Source organism: Drosophila mojavensis, unplaced genomic scaffold (assembly GCF_018153725.1).
Source record: "Drosophila mojavensis isolate 15081-1352.22 unplaced genomic scaffold, ASM1815372v1 contig_74, whole genome shotgun sequence".
NCBI classification, from domain to species: domain Eukaryota; kingdom Metazoa; phylum Arthropoda; class Insecta; order Diptera; family Drosophilidae; genus Drosophila; species Drosophila mojavensis.
The window spans coordinates 27,155,452-27,174,556 of NW_025318899.1; the positions used below are offsets into that span (position 1 = coordinate 27,155,452).

Sequence of the window (19,105 nt, forward strand, 5' to 3'; positions counted from 1 at the left end):
ATAGCTATGTCGTCGTTTACGACGCTAATGAAAGTCGACGAACTAGTAGCTGCATTCAATGTTCGGCAGCGACCAGATACAATCCAACCAAAGGCAGTCAATTGCAATGTTGGGTTGTTATCGGGTCCTTTTATTTTGCCTTCTCTTAATATATCAAAAAAGATATCAGCACCGAGCAACAAATCAATACGTTGCGGCTTGTGGAATTGAGGATCAGCTAATTGTACATTATTAGGTACCTTGATCTCTTCAGTGTGCTTCTCTGGTTGATACGACGAAATGGAACGTAACACACCAAAGTCTGTTCGGATTTCTATGTCGTCCGTTCGGGACGCTATTGAAGTTTGAACGCTGTGCCGAACAGATGACTGACAATTAGCAATGCCCAACAATTGAATCCCAGATCTTTGCCGTTATAATTTCAACTGTTTTGCAAGTTCTTCAGTTATGAAATTAACTTGCGAGCCGGAATCTAATAAAGCTCTAGCTAAGTGATAAGATCCAGATTGATCTTTTATCTTCACAACTGCAGTTTCCAAAAGAACTTGATCAGAGGCTATCCGTGCGTGATTTACAGATGAAATCTGTGACGAAGTGACACGAGGGACTGCTGATACAGCTGCTGAGCTACTTTGAGCCGCTTCAGAGCTGTATCTATGCAGTATGGTATGGTGCGGCTTAGAACACACACGACAGTGGCCTGATTTGCAAGCAGCCACTGAGTGTCCTGTTCGCAAACAATTTATACAGAGCGGATAGCTCTTTGCGAACGTAAAACGTTTCTGGCAAGGTATTGCTGCGAACGACGAGCACGAGTGAATGAAGTGATCGTTCTTTTTACAAAACACGCATTTGGGACTCTGCGGCTCACTGGGCAGAGCGACAGCTAGTGAAGTTTTCCCAATTCTTTTCCTATTATCCTGAGCTACCTTACGACGTGGACCAGATGAGTCTTCAAGGCAGCTTCACAATCTTGCCACAATGGAAGCTTTTTGTAGTCAAGATTCTCTTCCCACCTAGAGCGCGTGCCAGCGTCCGCTTTCATCATTACTAAATGGATGAGCATGGCATTCGAAATCTGCTTATCAGATCCTAGCGATAATAGAGATTCGTAAAGGCACGGACTGAGTCTATCAGCAAGCTCAAAGATGATGCTGACGGTTCGGACATGTGTGGGAGATCAAATAGTTTTGAAATGCTGTTAAAAAATATGAGACACTGATTGTCGTACACATTTTTTAAAGCAGCTAACGCTTTTGGGTAATTTGCATCTGTCACCTGATATGCCTTGACAGTGCCTAATGCTTCTTTGTCCAAGCATGACAACAAGTGATTAAACTTTTCTATATTTGATAACCCTGGCTCGTTGTCGACTAAACTCTCAAAAAGTCCAATGAAATTCTTATATTCCGAATATTCTCCGCTAAACTTTGGCAGCTTTATATTCGGTAGATTCCTAGAGTGTGACACTGAGCTAATCATTGTAGAGTTAGCGGGACTCTCAATTTTAGGTTGGCTATCACTACCTCGCTTCATAAGAAGTGCTTTGGTTGATACACACAAATCTTCTAACGTTGACCGAGGCACTAAATCTGCGTTAATGTCGTCAAAATCTTGTTGTGTCTTAAAGGCCTTTTCTATGTGTTCTAGTGTAATCTTTTAATGATTTATTAATGCGTGTTATATCGTTTGTAACATTTTTGTAAACGGCCAACAGAGCTTTGACACGCTCCGTTGATGACTCGTCCATAGACCTATCCTCGCTTATTAGTCATGATGCTATAAGTGAAGCTCAGTTGAAACCAATTTCAATCGAAAGAAATAAAAATTCACTTAATGTATGACAACAAGCGAAGAGCAAGTCAAGAATATTAACAAATGCGCGCGATCGTAATAAATCTCAATATATTACGCTGGCAGTGTTAAACTATACTTGAGTGACTGTTACAGACAGCTTATAACGATATAGCGAAGACAATAACCAAAATGTTGAGTGACTATTTGGGCAAGTGGTCTATTGAGTGATATTTGACTGTAGAGCGACTGAGTGCAATGCATTCACAAGCGAGAGCGCGCCGGTATGAATGCCAAAATATAAGTGCAGATCGAGCTCATACGATGAGCGCAAAGCGAGAGTGCAAGTTTTGAGCGAGAATATATCCAAGTGACGAGCGCAAGTTTTGAGCGCAAAGCGAGAGCGCTGCTGCGTGTGCAAGCGTGGGTGCAAACGATATTGCAAGCGCGCATGCAAATGATGAGCGTAAATTAAAGCGAAATTTACTGTGTAAGCGCGAGTGCAAACGATATAGCAAGTGAGTATGCAATGAGCGCAAAATGAGCGCGCACTAATATGTGCAAGCGAGACAGTAAAAACGAGAGCGCAACTATAAGTGCAAGCGATATTGCAAGCGCGCATGCAAATGAAGAGCGTAAATTAAGAGCGCAATTATCTGTGCAAGCGAGAACGAACTTTTATGTGCGAGCGAGAGCGAGCTGTGAGCGCAAGCGCAAAACGAAAGTGCGAGACGAAAATGAGCAAAAAAACTGTAACACATTAACGGCGCCAAAGAAAACTTGGATTATGCGAGGCAACAGAGATTGAATTATTTGCAGATCAAAGGTCATTATTTGCAATTACAATATGCACCTTATTATTATTATTTTTATTTGTATTTTTTTATTTTTTTTTTTTAATTTCAATTTGAAATAAGCTCAACACAATGTACATAGGCGTAGATTGTACATACATTAATATTTTGTATGTCTCAAGTAATGCATTTATTTATTTATCGCTTGCATTACTTGGTCATCTATGTGCTCTATGTATTTATGTACTTCCCTGATTATCCACAAAATTCATAATCCAGCTTCCTTCAATTCCAGAGAGTGTCCACCCGGGGGCGCCAAAAATGCCCTTCCAAAAGGAGTCTGGTCCTTCGATGGGCCAGTGTATAATATATTTATAAACAAGTAAGAAGACTCTAGTCGAGACTGCTCGACTAGGAGATACCCTGAACCCTCTAATCTGATATTCTAATCACTCTGCACTTCTTTTCGGCACACGTACATACACATCTACGTATTAGAACGCGCTCTGCTAACTGCGCAGTAAGCAGCGACTGCGCTTGGGCTGCGCTGCAGTGTGGGCAACATTATAAGGATTTATTTGTTGAATATTTTAATTTCTAGACGTACAATCTTAATGAAACTTTCAGAACATAATCATAATATTCAAATATATGTACATTCTAAAGCACAAGTTTCTAGTACTTGAAATACGCCTTTTACAAATGTGAGGGTGAGGGGGTGGATATAGGGGTGGGGGGTAAATTACAACAAAAATCGAAATTATATAAAATGCATATAAGTCTACATATAAAATTTGGAAGCTCTAGCTCTAAAGGTGTAGGAGGTATAATTAAATAACTAGCTTTCGATAAGGTTTTTGATCGATAATAAATTATCGGGAGCAGTTATCGATATAAAAAGAAAAACTTGATATGCGCGTGATATACACGGACCTAGGAAAAAAAAATTCAAGTCTCTAGCTCTTATATCTTCTGAAATCGACGCGTTCATACATACGGACGGACGGACGGACGGACGGACGGACGGACAGACAGACGGACAGGGCCAAATCGACTTAGCTCGTCGCCCTGATCAAGAATATATATACTTTGTGGGGTCTGCCACGCCTCCTTCTGTCTGTTACATACTTTTAACAAAACCATTATACCCTGATTTCCCATTTTCAATGGGTTCAGGGTATAAAAAATGTAGACAGCAACTTGCGGTCTCTCTGAAGTGAATATGAAGTGCTGGCACCGGTGTTCAATTTTGTACTGATTTATTAAATTTAACATCAACGCAAGCGCAGCTTGCACAGTAGAGAGCGCACCTATGCGCATCTAACCGCGAGCAGCGAGAGAGCGATCTTTTGGAGAGCGACACTCCCGTACTAGCGCGTACAACAACAACTTCTCTGTACAGTGGTTCAGCTTCAATTACTTAACCTATACAATTTCGATAATAATTCAATTTCTTAATATATATATATAACAATATATAATATAATATAATAATATATATAATATAATAATAATTCAGAGGGCAAATATCCAAATGCCTTAACAGTTACAATTTTGGATTTAGGTTGGTTCACTCTTGATGCCTGCCACGCGACTGTTCTTCCGGTCGCCGTACTGAGGCGTAGACGCGTTTTGCTGGCTGAATCCTCGCGCACTGGCAAGCGATTTCGCTGGAGCTGTGCGCGAATGAGGAGTGTGCCACAAAATGCCAGTCGGCGTCAAAATTCGGCGCCGGTGACAGTTGCGAACGACATCGATGTGGCCAGCTTTCAAACAAACAATCCATAATTTGAAAGCACCCACCACGGAGTTCCACCCACAAACGGAGATCAGCGACGAGCCTTCGCCAGCAGCAGAGAGGTCGACGAGGGATATGGTGAGGCAGGTGGCCGCCGCACGAGTGCCAAAGCCACCGGAGACTGCAGAACAAACAGGTGAGTTGTGCAGGAGCGTCCGGCGTGGGCGGAGGCAGCGGCGGCCCATATTGCACGCGGGCATGCAGTCGGAGATGTGGCTGTTTGCTGTGAGAGTGTGACTACAGACGCCTGCCACGCGAATGGCTCCACCGGTCATGGATCGCCAGGTGTCGGTAAAGCTTGGCAACCGAATCCTCGCGCACTGGCCAGCGACTCCGCTGGAGCTGTGCGCGAAAGAGGAGTGGCCAACAAGCGCACCGACACCAAAGATCTGACACCGGTGTCCATTTGCGAACGACGTCTGTGGCCCGATCTCATAGCAGCAGTGCATGTATTGACTGCGATGCCCCACCGGAGCATCCCCAAGGGCCCAAGAAGCAACAGGGATCAGAAGAGAGATGTCTCCAACGGCGAGGGACAGCATGCGCCAAATGGGCGAAATGGCCATTGCCGTGCGCGCGTGCGCCAATGCCACCGGGGGCTGCAAAACCGAGAGGCGAGTTTTGCAGCAGCGCCCGGCGTGGGCATTGGCAGCGGCAGGCCATCAGGTCAAGGGGCATAAAGGAAAAGATGCCTAGCCTGAAAACAATATTTTTATTAAAAATGTGATTGAGACATAAAAATATTAACCCCATTCACTTACCGGCAGAATGCAGCATTGCCAGCGGTAAGGGGAAAATGCAGCTGATAACGTTAACAGAGCGTTAACAGCAGCGATCAGCGCAGAATGGAGCAGCGAGGGATGGAGCGACGCAAAACGGAGCAGCGCAGCGGAGACGGGCGCCAAATTCAAACACGATGGTCTCGTGTTTTCCCGAAGGAAGAGGGGAGTGTGAGGAGCAATATAGGTATGCACGTATTAATGTATATAAACGTATGTATTCGCTATGCGTTTATATGCATATACGTGCATATACATGTTGCTCCACACAGCGACGCGAATACTGTAGAAGCGACCCTCGCACTGGAAAGGGGGGTCAAAGTCCTTTTAGAGGCGGTCTCTTTCGCTCCTACAGATTCAGCAATGGGTTCGCGTCACCACCCAGATCACGCCACTTTACCGTTTTTATGGGCACGAGCAGCAGGAAGGCCCCGCTCCCGAGCCGAACAGGCCCCGTTACCACACGAGGCAGGGCCTGTGGCTGGGGTATAAAAGGCCACCAGCGGCTCCATACGGGAAGTGAAAAAGGGTCGAAAAACGATACGAGAGAGTGTTGCCGTCGAAATTTATACAAAGTGAAAGTGAAGAAAGTGTCGAAATCAAGTCAACGCGAGTAGCAAACAGGACTCCCAGGACACCGCGGGAACAGCAAGGACATCGTGGGAACCACAAGGACATCCAGTGGGAATCCTTGCAGATCATCAGTAGGCGCGGATCAGGACATCGGTGCATATCAGCAACGTAAGCGAGGCCTGCACACCTGGGTGAGTTCGCGTAGCCGTGCGTAAGTGAAGTGCTTGTAAGTGAACGAAGCTAGTGTTGTGCTGTGAGTGAGCGAGATAGTAGGAGAGATCTGCATAGCTGGCGAACCGCCAGAGTTTACAGATCCAGATCCTGGCGTTTCTCAAATCCTTACGGTGAGCTAGCGTGTTCAGCACAACACTCTCCCAGCCGGAGTGCGTTGAACAAGCGCTCAGTAGGTGTGCGTCGCTAAGCAAACCAGCGAGCCAGCATACATTTACATAAGTGACGTGTACATTTCATATTTATTTAAGAAAATATACCATTGCGCTATAAAACCTAAACCACAAGACTAATTAATTATCGCAGGGGCTTCAACAAATAAATTTGTTGGCAACGAATCCACAGTCAGCTGAAACTAGCCCAGCTTAGACTCGGGATAAACCGAAGGTTCGTACCAATATTACGGCGCTTATGTATAGCTGTTATAATATAAATAAAGCAACAAAGTGTTGCTATGTTGTGAGAATGATACTCTTACTTATATTTTGGGCATATGTCAACTTCATATATTGTATACACTACAATACTGTGAGCATATGCTTATATGACATACAACATACTACAGTATTTTAAGAATTATTTTAATTATTATGTTAGATATAGTTAATAAATCTACATTTAATATATATATTTTTTAAGTTTTCTTACTAACACTTTCTTTTCATAGCTTCAATAGTATCACTGACCATATTTGGCTGTGACGCGGGGGCATAGCCGGCCGGACTGGAAAATAAAATACCCCCATCGGGTTGGCGTTACTATTGAAATTATACCCTGTACTTTGTATAGGCTTTTTATACCCGAAAACGGGAAATCAGGGTATAATGGTTTTGTTAAAAGTATGTAACAGGCAGAAGGAGGCGTGGCAGACCCCACAAAGTCCGTCCGTCCGTCCGTCCGTATGTATGAACGCGTCGATCTCAGAAGATATAAGAGCTAGAGACTTGAAATTTTTTTCCTAGTCGAGACTGCTCGACTACGAGATCCTCTGAACCCTTGGAGCAATAGCTATTTCAATAATTTTTCGCGTCTTTCAGCTTACACAAGAAACACGTACACACGCACACACACACGCACGCACGCACACACACGCATACATACACACACGATACATACACACACACACGCATACACACACACACACATAAACAAACATTTACAGGGAGTTCGAGTTGCGTTTTCCTGGAGTGCGGTCGATGTTATTGTGATCCATCGTTGACTATAGCTTGTTCCGAGTTTTTCCCTTCGAAAGTGGAAATATCTTAAGAAAACGTGTATGCTGTGGGCGCAAAGTATCCAGCGACCACGAAAGCTACCAGAGACTTACTGCGCGGCGGTTCGTTGGATACCCCGGTGGTAGAACCCAGTGGGCAATAGCGTCATTGTTTTGGCGTCAGGGCTTTTCTCTTTCCTTTTCTTTTTCAAGCGCGAAAAGTTTTGTCACTAGGCGTCACACTTGCGCAATTAATAAAAATCAGGTGAATTCACTCTAAAAGCTGTTAGTAGTGCAGGAAATTTCAGCGGACAATCAGCTGCTCACTAACTTTGGTGAGTTGCTAAGTCTAAGAAGTCTAAGAAGACGCAGTTACTAAAAGTAGTGCATACCTTCGGGCTCTTGCTGTAGTTAAGCTAAGATACTGCGGTCTGTAAACTCAAATTATATTAGTAGCCATTGCCCACTACAGGCTTCACGTAGTTGTAATCGGAGCAAAAAATGGATGCCAGGATGGAGGACGAGCTGCAAGCTTTCGCGCGTCGTTCCTCGTTGCAGCGATCACCGCAGTAACAACAGAGGGCGCTGCCGCAGTCGTCGAGCTTTAATCAGTCTCCAGTGGCTGACTGCCAGGCACCCAACTCACTAAAAGAAGCGTTAGCCCAAATAGGAGATACGCTAGAGGGCTTGACTGTCTTATTTGGGGGTCAGCGGCATATTAATGCCCTAATGAGAGAGGAGCTGGCTAGGCTGGTCAATCTCCATAAGACGGCCGAAACTACGTTTAAAAACTGCGAGGTGCAGACCATGCCGCTCCAGAAAGTAGTGAAGAAAACGAGCACTAGTGCGATCTCAGGTAGCAATACGCCCAAGCGGTCGAGGGAAGTTGCCACCGATCAGAGGAAAGCACCCTCAAAAAAGCCGAGGCCCAATAAAGGCGCAGCGAACCCAAAGGAACCAATGGCTCTACGGGCTACAGCTGAAAATTAAATTCAGGCAGGTCGACAGACAAACCCGAACAGCTGGACAGTCGTTAAAGGACGCAAGCCCATGCAAAAACGACCCAGAAGTGACGGAATCGCGATTTCAGGCGTGGGTGGTTGCAGCTATGCGGACATGCATCGTGTATATAGCATCTGAGCGGCGACGTTCAAGGCATTAGGAAGACAGCTAAGGGGGACCTTTTGTTGCAACTGAGCAGAAAGCCGTGTAATAAAATAAAACATTCGACGGCAACGTCTTTGTCGTTTTGGGTTTGGACAGCGAATGCTCTCCGTATTTTATTCAAATCAAATCTTAGCCTAAAGTACATAGATTTCTTATTATATATCTCTGCCGCTGAAGGCAGCAGAGCAAGAGAGCGCAGTATGTATTTATGTATATACATATATGCAAAGGGCATATAAAATAAGTTATTTTCTCCGTTACCTCTCGCTTAGGCAGAGAGAATAAAAGACTTTTAAATACGTTATTTTCCCCGTTATCTCTCGCTTAGGCTGAGAGAGTGAAAGACTTTTTATTTACGGCTGGTGCCGGAGTAATGGATTTCTTCGTGACGTTTTCTCGAGAATACAAAGCAGAACTAAAAACTAAAAATGTGGGACAGCGAATCGGCGTGCCGATTTGCTCGAAAGTGATGCTGACACCCCCACACTAATGTAAGGTGTCAGATTACTGTTTCTGTCCGCTGTGGTCAGGGCGCTGAATTCAATGCTTTTCGTCGGCACCATGTAACAAGCGTCGGCAAGTGAGAGGGAAATATGCTTATGCTATGTTAATGTTAACTACTCTCCCCTTAAGATTTTGACCGACCTCGTTCAAACTAAAATTTTCAACCCCCCCCTGGATCTCGTGCGAGGCTCGTCTTCTCCTCCAGACTTGCAGGTTGTGGTGATTCATCCTCTGACGGTGTGGCATGCTGAGGACTGGGTCGTGGCTGATCACGTTGAGAAGAGGTGACACGGCGATGCCTGGTTTCTCGCTAAGGGCTTCGCTCTGGTTCACGTACTTGGTCCCGTTGATTATGGCCGACGTCTCGAAAGTGACGGGGAAGGTGCCGTTTACCAATATTGTTGGGCCGTCGTCCGTGGTCACTTGGGCCGGGCTTTCGTTTATGGTCAGAACGCCGTCGTCTACTTGGGTGCCAGTCTCCAAGTGGCTGGGTTGTGTGCGGCAGAGTGCCACGGATCCCGAATGTAGTCCACGGGCGCAAGTGTCATGTACCGCCAGCTTGCAGAAGGGCGCACATGTTGTTGCTGCGCAGCTAGTGACCGCCAGTGCCTCGTTGTCACACTCCGCTACGGTGTCGGCATCCAGCTGTAGCACGATGTGTTCGTACGAGACCGGGAAAATGCTGACCTTCTTACACATAGACTTAATCATGGGATAATCTATGATTATGTGATCGGACTGTAGTACCCTTATGTTGGAAGTTTCCATCAGACAGACAATGGGGACAGATGTGGGGTGCTCAGTTAATATTGACTCCAAATCTTGTTTATCAAATATTGTGGGATTTATTATGTTTGACCTCGCCAGCGTTACTGTGAGCATTAAATTTTGAATCTCTGTTATAAGCATCCTGTTCCTAGCTAGAAGAGCTTTATACAAGCGGGGCGTGCCAATTTCGTGTTTCGTGAGTGGGGGTAGTCGGTGATCTGAGCTTTAGCAACCGTAATAAAAAGTAGGGACACGACGAGGGGCCTGTCCGGCGAGAAGTGACTAATTCTAGATGTTTTTTTTTTTTTTGTTTCCTTTTCATTTATTTCTTTTTCATTTTTCATTTTTTTTTTTTTTTATATTTATTTTTCCCTTTTCATTCATTTCTTTTTCATTTTTTTCTCTTTTTTTTTTATTTCTCTTTTCATTTTTTTTTTTTTTTATTTATTTTCCTTTTTTTTTTTTTTTTTTTTTTTTTTTTTTTCTACTTTAAGTTGTCCTTGTGGACCACCCTCCCCTTAATAAGAACAGACGTTCCTAGGTCTGCCTGCACTTTTTCCTCTGAGCATAAGGGGGTAAGTTTGTTTCCCAACCTTTTGTTGCTCTTCACTAAAACCGTCTCTCCGACTTCAAACACCCTGTTCTGTCTGGTCGGGTTGCACCTGTTCATGTTGTTCTTTTGTGCGTGCTCGAGTTTTCGCTTTATATTTTCCGCGACTTCCCCTGAGACTGAGTACATGACCTCGATTGGGCTCATGTCAGTTGTTGAATGTATTGTCCGGTTGTATTCTGTTGTCGCTCTTAGGATGAGCTCAACGGTATCGTCAATTTTTTTGTCTAGCTTCATGCATCTGGCTATTTCCGCCAAGGTGCTGTGGAAGCGTTCGACTTGTCCGTTAGAAACGCTGTGCAGAGGGGGCATGTTTACGACGTCTATGTTGTAGCCGTTTTTTAGAAGAGACGTGATCGTCTCGGAATTGAATGCCGCCTCGTTGTCGCAGCAGATTGTTTTGATTCTGGGGAACAAGTTTACTAGCAGCAAAATGGGCGTCTTGACGTCTACTATCGTTCGGGACGTTACTGGATATACCACGGCCATTTTTGAGAATTTGTCTATGCAAGTTAAAAACATCTTCTTGTCGGTGGAGAAGATGTCGATGTGCAACATTTCGCCGACATATGAGGGGATCGGGGTTAAACCTAACTCCTGTTTTTTCGGGTGTCGGTCATACTTTGCCTTGGCGCAAATTCTACAATTCGCTACCACCTCATTAGCTATTTTTGTCATTTTAGGGAAGAAGTAATCCCTAAGAATGTGTTTAATGTTTTCCTGTACTGCCCTGTGAGCTCGATTGTGCTCGGCCTCAACTATTTCTCTTTGTTCAGACTTGTCCGTAATGTCTGAGACAAAATTCTTGCAGTATAAGAATTTTGTGTTTGGGAATGACCTGACCAACTCATGTTGGACTGCCGCCAACGTTGGCAAATCGCAGTGAAGGGCGTTAACTACGCTCGGGTTCACGACGTCTTTGATGTCATTTATGACTCCGTCCTTTTCTGTGAAGTGGATGATGTGGCGGTTTTTCTCGCCGAAAAGTATGAACTTACGATATCTTTGGAACTGGGCCTGTTCTAGCACTATCTGGTTTCTAAAGCAATTTAAGGGTTTTTCCGTCGTTTCGACCGTGTAGGTCAGGGACAGCTCACTGTGTATTGTGGCTGCATCGGACATGGCCTCTTCCTGAAGAGCATTGATGTTCTGTCTTGAAAGGGCGTCTGCAACGAAGTTTTCCTTGCCTGGCTTGTAGTGTATCTTAGCGTTATGTTCGTCTATGTACGCTTTCCATCTCTTAATTTTTGCGTTGGGGTTCCTATCTGAAACAGCGAAGGTAAGAGGCTGGTGATCAGTATAGATGTTGATGTCTCGAGTTCCGTACAAGTAGTGCTGTAGTTTACCTAACGCCCACACGATGGCCAACAGCTCTCTTTCGTTTGTAGCGTAGTTGGTCTCGCAATCTTTTAGAGTCCTCGAGATCATTGTAATGGGCTTTCCTTCTTGGGATAATACTGCCCCTATGCCGTATGAGCTGGCATCCGTCGTCAGGTCAAATGGTTTTTTAAAGTCCGGGTACCTCAGGATGACATCCTCCGATGCCAAGATATCCCTTAGCTTCTGGAACGCGTGCCTCTGCGCGTCGTCGAAATTCACGATGGTTTTCCGTGAGAGATGCTTGCTGACGGATCCGTTTTCGCCTTTCATTATTGCCGTCAGCGGTCTCGCTATGGCAGCAAAATCTTTTATGAAGCATCTGTAATAACTGGCCAGTCCCAGAAACGACCTCAGCTCGTAGAGATTCTTTGGTTCTGGGAACTCTTTTATTGCTTTAACCTTTTCGGGGTCGGATTTTGCTCCTCCCATGGTAACTATGAATCCCAAGTACTCAACGCTTTGTTTAAAGAACTGCGTTTTTTCCTTTGAGACTTTCATGTTAGCGCGGCATAAGCTTTTGAGAACCCAGTCTATGTGCCTGACATGGTCCTTTTCGTTTTCGGAAAAAATTATGACGTCGTCTACGTACACATAGCACGACTTTCCGATTTGTTCTCGTAGGACGTCGTCGATTGCCCGCTGAAAGATACTGCCCGCATTCTTCAGGCCAAAGGGCAACCTACAAAATTCGTACTTTCCTCCATTTACGGAGAACGATGTTTTTTCTCTGTCCTGCTCTGCTAAATATATCTGATGGTACCCGGATTTTAGATCCAAGGTCGTGAAGTATTTAGCTTTGCCTAAGTTGGCCAAGATCATTGAGATATTCGGCATCGGGTATTTGTCTGCGATGGTCTTTTCGTTCAGTTTCCTGAAATCGATGACGAGTCGCTTTTTCCTGATACCCTCTTCATCGTATCCCTTTTTATCAACGACCCATGTCGGGCTGTTATATGGGGATTTTGATGGCCTTATGATGCCGTTGTTTAGGAGATCCCTGATCTCTTTAGTGACGAAGTCGGCCACTCCCATTGGATGTGGGTACAATTTGGAGTAGATGGGCTGGTCGTCTTCTGTGCGTATCGTCGCTATGACCGAAGTGTTGAACGGCAGTGCCTCGTTGGAGGTCGAAAATGCCTTGATGTTCTTCAGAATCATTTTTTTTAAATCCTCTTTTACCATCTCGGGTACCACGATATCGTTGACGTTAGTGAAATTAACGTTGTCACAGAAGTGATGCCGTAACTTTTCGTTAGTTTGCCCATAATTAATTGTACCTTTCTCAATGTCCAATGTTGCTCCTACTTGCGTTAGCAGGTCGAAGCCTATTATGGCGTTGAACGGCTGAAGAGATTCCAATAGGAAAAATTGAGCTGTCGTTCCAAAAATGTTTACTGTACACTTTTGGCTGATTTTGTTAGATCCATGAACGGAGCTAACTGTGAAGGGGGTATCGACGGGTTTTATGTTTTTCAACTCCTTTATGGGTTGAATGTAATTCTTCGCCGCCCCTGTATCGATTAGGATTTTTACTGTTCTCCCAGCCAACTGCCGCTCGATGAACGGTAGCCGGGAGTGACCTCTAAAAAATTGACCAGGTCGTTGTCTCCTAGGGAGTCGGAGTCGTCTAGTATTTCGCCAACAGCTTCGGCTGCAGCTTCATCGTACTCGTTATGCTGAACCACTCGGTTCAGTCTTTGCCGCCTGGGGCCAGTGTGTCGTTCTGACGAATTGGGTCTCTTCGCGGCTTGTCCATTGTCGGATTGCTGTGCGGGTCTGTCCCTCCAGTTTGTTGTCTGACGGACCTTGGACATTGACGGGTCTACATCCATCGGCTCCGACTGCTGGGGCGGTTTCGGCTGTTGCTGCGCGTGATCGCCGCTTTGAGGTTGTTTCCCTTGTTTTTTTTACGAAGTGTGGGTTCTTCTCTTGGTTAGGGTTATTATTCCTACCGTATTTGTCCTGTCTGGTTTGACTTTTGTTGTGCTCATTCGAATGAGCTCTTTCTTCCATCACCCTCGCGTATGACGCAGCGAAGTTGCTGCGCTCAATGCTAGCTTCGGCCTCTCGTGCTAAGGCCAAGGCGGCGGGCAAGTCGCCGGGTTGGGCTGGGAAGACGATGGCCTTGAGGGATCTTTTTAAACCCGAAACGAATGCGTGAAGGGCATCTGCCCTGACCTCGTTGTTTAATAAGGTCGCCATGGCGGCTTCGTGTGTCATGATGATTTTGTTGGTTACCAAAGTTAGCTTGCGTTCTACGTCGTCGTAGTACTGCATGAGAGAAGAATCGCCCTGTCTGACCATTTCCAGGTTTTGGCGGAGGAGCCTTAGTGAGGTCTTGTCCGCGTACGTGGAATCCAGCCTGGCAATGATCGCATCAAAATTAAGAACCATGTTGTGGGACGTAAGCAGGGCTCTTGCGTTTCCTCTAATCTTGTTTCTAATTATGGTCACCGCTTGGTAATGAACACTGCTAGTAGGGTGGGACCTAAATAGCTCGTAAGCGTCTGTTGCTGACTGCCGCCAGGCAACATAGTCTTCTTGAGCCCCGTCGAAGTCGGGCATTGTCTTTACCACGTCTAGCGAGATTGGGCATTGGACTGTGGGGTCGACTACTATCCTTTGGTACACTTGAATTTCTGGGGCTGCGACTCGCAAGGTAGAAACTTGCTGTCTCAAAGCGTCGAGCTGCGCATCGAACGCCTGCTTCTGGGCCAGCAACGCTGCCTGCACTATCCGATCGACACCTGCGGCGTCCATGGTTGGCTGAGGGGGAAGTTGAGGGGCAAAACCTACAATGCTACTGTCAAAGTCTTCGAGGTTATCGTCAGATGGGAGAGGGCTGGACTCTTCGTCGCTAATAATCTCTCTTTTTACTTCTCTATACGGGCCTGCGAAACTCATTAGCAACCTACACAGAATCACGAATCGACATTCGGCTTGTATTTTTTTTTTTTTTTGAACACGGATAAATGCTTTGTTAAAGAATGGACACAGTACGCTTGTCGAGTTAATATTAAAAGAAAACAAAAAAAAAATTTTTTTTTTTTTTTTTTTTTTTTTTTTTATCTGGAGTGAATTAACTGAGCACGCCACTTACATGTTTATTTGAAGGGGCGCTTGACTGTTCCTGGTGTTTCCGGCTCTTTGCTGACGTCGTCGTAGTCTTCTGAGTGGATTGCTTGCTTTAATTTGCTACGCTGCCGTAATCGGTCCGATTACGTGACAAACGCTGCCAACACCGGTCCGGTGCTGTGACAGAATGAGTTTTGCTTTCGCACTTTGGTGCGAAAATTCGCTTTTGATTTTTAGTTTCGCACCGTTGCACAGTGGGCGAAACGGCTGATTTAGCTCCGATTAATTCAAATTTAAAGTAATTCTAGTTGCCAATTTCTCTTTTGTAATCGATCACTAATATATTCGATAGACCAAAAACATTAATCGCTTCGATTTTCTCTCAATATTCGCACAGCTGTGAAGCTTAGAAGACAACATATGTTTTGTTGGTTGTTGCAATCAGCTTTCCCGCCAATTCCGATTGAATCGAAAAAAAATTGAATAAAAATTGGTTTTACTGTTTTCAATTGAACTTTTTGCTGTGAACTGAATAAAAAGGTATGTAGTTACTAACCAAATAAATGTTTGCGACCTGTGATTGTGTTTCGTCCCAAAACGTAATATATGAATTAGTACTTGAATTTGTCTTAACATTTGCTAAAAACTGAACTTTAGTAGAGTAGAACTTTTAAGATTCGACTGGATTCGATATCAATGTGTTTTTAAAAAATAAGTCTGTGTATTACGAAGTGAAATCGTCCACAATGAGCTGCATATATCCGCATATTATTTTAGAAATATTTTTTTTAGCAACAATGTCAGTGTCCAAACGAGAATTATTTAGTGTATGGCATATGGAGACTGACGTTTCAAAAAAAACTTTTGCGGTTGAGACATACATCTACACCAATATTTTTGATAAAAATAAATACGACGATAGCCAATGCGCTAAAATTGATAAGAAAATAAAAAATTTCATTACAAAATTGACATGCAAATGGAAAGAAAATCATAGAATTCTTAAAAATTTCGAGCTAAACAACCAGGAATGGTTAGATGACGATATAATATTGGTGGATCGAAATTCAAATGTTGGGCGACCTGATCTCAGTTTTGAAGATAGCCAGGAAAAAACAAAGAAAAAAAATTTCAGACATCGTCAAAGAAATTCCGAGCAATGAGCTTGTCTCCGCGGCTAGTACTAGTTTATACAACTGTGGAAAGCGAAGTGCATCTAAAATGATTAATTTGTTGAGCACTGATGAAAGTATTCCCAAAAAAATAAAATCAATTATTCAGTCCGATGATAAGCAACCAATTAAGTATACACCAGAGGAAGCCTTAGCCTTATATATTGATGGTGGTTATACAAAGAAGGCTTATACAGACTTGCAGCGTGGTACCAAAATGCGAAATGCAAATATATTTCCGACGTATGATGTTCTGCGTTCTGCAAAAAAACTGTGCTATCCTAGTGGTCTAGTAGTAACTGATCATTCATTTGAGGTACCTTTACATAATTTAATTGACCACACAATATCCCGAATATATAAAGCACATTATAAAGATTTTCCTAGTATAGAAAATAACAATGGTTCCCAGCTAACTGCAATATATAAATGGGGTTGTGATGGAAGTAGTGGCCACTCAACTTATCGCCAGAATTTTAATGATTTGAACGCTTGTATGGTCGATCAGCACATGTTTTCGGCTTACTTGGTACCATTAGAAATACTACGAGGATCAGAAATAGTTTGGAAGAATGCCAAACCTTCATCCACTCGTTATTGCAGGCCATTAAAATTGATTTGTCAAAAGGAAACAATAGATTTGGTTCATGATGTTGTGAATAATTTCAAAAGCCAAATAACAGCAATACAGCCAACTAATATAACAAATTTTGAAGTACATCATCAATTTCACCTGACGATGATAGATGGTAAAGTATTCAGTGTTCTGGCTGAATCATCAACTTCAGTTTGTGGAATATGTGGTACAACCCCAAAAAAAATGAATGATCTCAGTGCTATTAAAAACTTGCCATGCAAAGAAAACCTTTACAAATATGGTTTATCTAGTTTACATGCTTGGATTCGTTTCCTTGATTGCATTCTGCATATTAGCTACCGACTAATAACTAAAAATTGGCAAGTTCGAAGTACAGATAAAGCAGCTGTTGATATGAGAAAATTGGAAATACAAAAGAATTTGAGAAAAGAGATGGGTATATTGGTTGATATTCCAAAGCCTGGCGGGTCAGGCAATACTAATAACGGCAACACAGCGAGAAAGTTTTTTCAAGATGCAAAATTAGCTGCCAAAATAACTGGAGTCAACTATCTTTTAATTTATCGATTTAGTGTAATATTACGAACACTAGCATCCGGATATGAAATTGATACAGAAGTCTTTAAACATTATGCATTTGAAACTGCAATATTATTTGTAGACATGTACCCATGGTTTTATATGCCTTCCTCTGTCCATAAAATTTTGATTCATGGTGCAGAAATTATAGAACACTTTGCCCTTCCGATAGGTATGATGTCAGAAGAAGCTCTTGAAGCCAGAAATAAAGATCAAAGAAAATTTCGATTAAATCACACACGAAAAAATTGTCGCAATAACACAATGGAAGACTTGGCCCACACACTTTTTATTTCATCGGACCCATTTATTACAATGTTAGCGAAATCAACAGTTTCCTTTTCTAAAAAAGATCGGTTTGTAGATAAAGACATTATTAGTCTTATTTCAAATAAGGACTCACAAGTTGAGCTATCGGATTGCGAAACATCAGATTCCGATTAGATGTAAAATTGTTGGTAATATTTACGTTATATGGATTGCGTACATAATCGCACGCTTTAAGAAAAAAAAATATATAAAAAAAAAATATATATATTAAAAAAAAAAAAATTTGGTCTATTGAACATTACTCTAGGGGAACATGCGAAAGAAGAGAGAAAGAAGACACTTTCGATAATTAAAAAAAAATGATAATGCTGTCCAATTTATTTATTTTTTTGATGGTTTGTATATATATTTCTAAAGTAATAGCAAATAAAAAGAAGTATTAAAAATGTATTGAAATTCCTTAAAATTGAGCGAAAATAACCATACATCGAATAGAACGGGCTTACACTATCTTAAAAAAAAATTTTTTTAATACTTTCACTTAATGAAAAAATTTTTTTCTACATTAATTCTGATGTGTATATAATTTATCTACAAAACAAAAGTATCCGTACAAAAATAGCATCATTTTTGCAGAAGTTATTAATTAATCGCCGCTAAATCAGCCGTTTCGCCCACTGTGCGTTGGTGTATGCACTTGATAGTTAGCTTAGTGCCGCACCTTTGGTGTATGCCTTTGATAATTATTCTGGTTTTGAACCTCTGGTTTATGTACTTGACAGTTAGTGTGGTGTCGAACCTTTGGTGAGTGCACTTGATATATATTTTGGTTTTAAACCTTTGGTGTGCGTACTCGATAGTTAGTGTGGTGTCGAACCTTTGGTGAGTGCACTTGATAAATATTTTGGTTTTAAACCTTTGGTGTATGCACTTGCTTGAGCTTTGTGAAAGTTCGGTTATTCGCTGAGAGTTTTTTTCTTTTTCACGATTGCTTTTGCACTTCACTTTCACAAGTAAGATGTTTTTTGTCAATTTATTCTTAAAGTTGCACTTTGGTTTTTGTTGTTAAGTGTGTTTAACACATGCACTTATTAATTGAGAGGGCTCTCGTGAGTACTTTTATTACGTTGGGCGCCAAATAAGTTATTTTCTCCGTTACCTCTCGCTTAGGCAGAGAGAATAAAAGACTTTTAAATACGTTATTTTCCCCGTTATCTCTCGCTTAGGCTGAGAGAGTGAAAGACTTTTTATTTACGGCTGGTGCCGGAGTAATGGATTTCTTCGTGACGTTTTCTCGAGAATACAAAGCAGAACTAAAAACTAAAAATGTGGGACAGCGAATCGGCGTGCCGATTTGCTCGAAAGTGATGCTGACACCCCCACACTAATGTAAGGTGTCAGATTACTGTTTCTGTCCGCTGTGGTCAGGGCGCTGAATTCAATGCTTTTCGTCGGCACCATGTAACAAGCGTCGGCAAGTGAGAGGGAAATATGCTTATGCTATGTTAATGTTAACTTATACATTAGTTCGCTATATGAGCTGTTGAGTTGTCAAGCGGTCAAATGCTGACACGGCTATATGAGCCGATGCTGCAGAAGGCAGCAGTGGACATATATGTAAATATATACAAGCGGCAGCCGTTGGCTTGCCAAACGATCAATTGCTGACGCGGCTATTCCCATGCGTCTTGCATATGAGCGGTCCACTTATGTGGCCGATAATATTTGGAGTACATTTATGTTTACTTGATCGCTTCTTGTATATGTGTACATAGTGTGTGTGTGTTGGATATATATTAT

At 42.9% G+C, this 19,105-nt stretch overlaps 1 long non-coding RNA gene across 1 annotated transcript; it reads right to left on the bottom strand.

Annotated features, from left to right (window-relative positions):
- Window positions 1-18,083: 18,083 nt before the first annotated feature.
- LOC116804380 lies at window positions 18,084-18,822 on the bottom strand. Its single transcript, XR_006357571.1, has 2 exons — window positions 18,222-18,822; window positions 18,084-18,143 (listed from the first exon to the last, which is right to left on the bottom strand). It is a non-coding gene; the product is annotated as an uncharacterized LOC116804380 (long non-coding RNA).
- Between the last annotated feature and the right edge of the window lie 283 nt (window positions 18,823-19,105).